Consider the following 943-nt stretch of genomic DNA (forward strand, 5'->3'; position numbering starts at 1 on the left):
CTGAACCCCAGCCCTCGGATGTTTGAGGAACATGGTGATGCATGAGGCAGTGACTCACAGAACCCCACAGTGAGAAAGGACCCGGGAGCTCAAAAAAAACACAGTTGGAAGGGACCTTGGAGCTCAAAAAATCCCACACTGGGAAAGGAGCTCAGACCTTAAAAAATCCCACACTGGAAAGGAGCTTGGAGCTCCAAAAATCCCACCTGGGGAAGGGTCCTTGGAGCTCACAGAATCCCACAATGGGAAAGAATCTGGAGCTCAAAAAACCCCACACTGGGAAAGGACCTTGAAGCTCACAGAACCCCACACTGGGAAAAGACTTTGGAGTTCAAAAAAATCCCACAGTGGGAAAAAGACCCGGGAGCTCAAAAAATCCCACACTGGGAAAGGATCTGGAGCTCACAGAATCCCACACTGGGAAAGAAGCTCAGAGTTCAAACAATCCCACACTGGGAAAGGAGCTCAGAGCTCAAAAAATCCCACAGTGGAAAGGATCTTGGAGCTCACAGAACCTCACACAGGGAAGGTACCTTGGAGTTCAAAAAATCCCACAGTGGGAAAGGAATTCAGAGCTCACAGAACCCCACAGTGGGAAGGGACCTTGGAGTTCACAGAACCCCATACTGGGAAAGGAGCTCAGAGCTCAAAAAATCCCAGTGGGAAAAATCCCAGTGGTAAAGGAGCTTGGAACTCACAGAACCCCACAAACCCCACACTGGGAAAGGAGCTCAGAGCTCAAAAAATCCCACACTGGGAAAGGAGCTCAGAGCTCAAAAAATCCCACACTGGGAAAGGACCTTGGAGCTCACAGAACCCCACAGTGGAAAAGGACCTGGGAGCTCAAAAAACCCCACAGTGGGAAAGGAGCTTGGAACTCAAAAAATCCCACACTGTGAAAGGATTGCAGAGCTCACAGAACCCCACAGTGGGAAAGGAGCTT

The sequence above is a fragment of the Malurus melanocephalus genome, unplaced genomic scaffold (assembly GCF_030028575.1).
Source record: "Malurus melanocephalus ecotype Western Australia unplaced genomic scaffold, MMel_1.1 scaffold_977, whole genome shotgun sequence".
In the NCBI taxonomy this organism is placed as follows: domain Eukaryota; kingdom Metazoa; phylum Chordata; class Aves; order Passeriformes; family Maluridae; genus Malurus; species Malurus melanocephalus.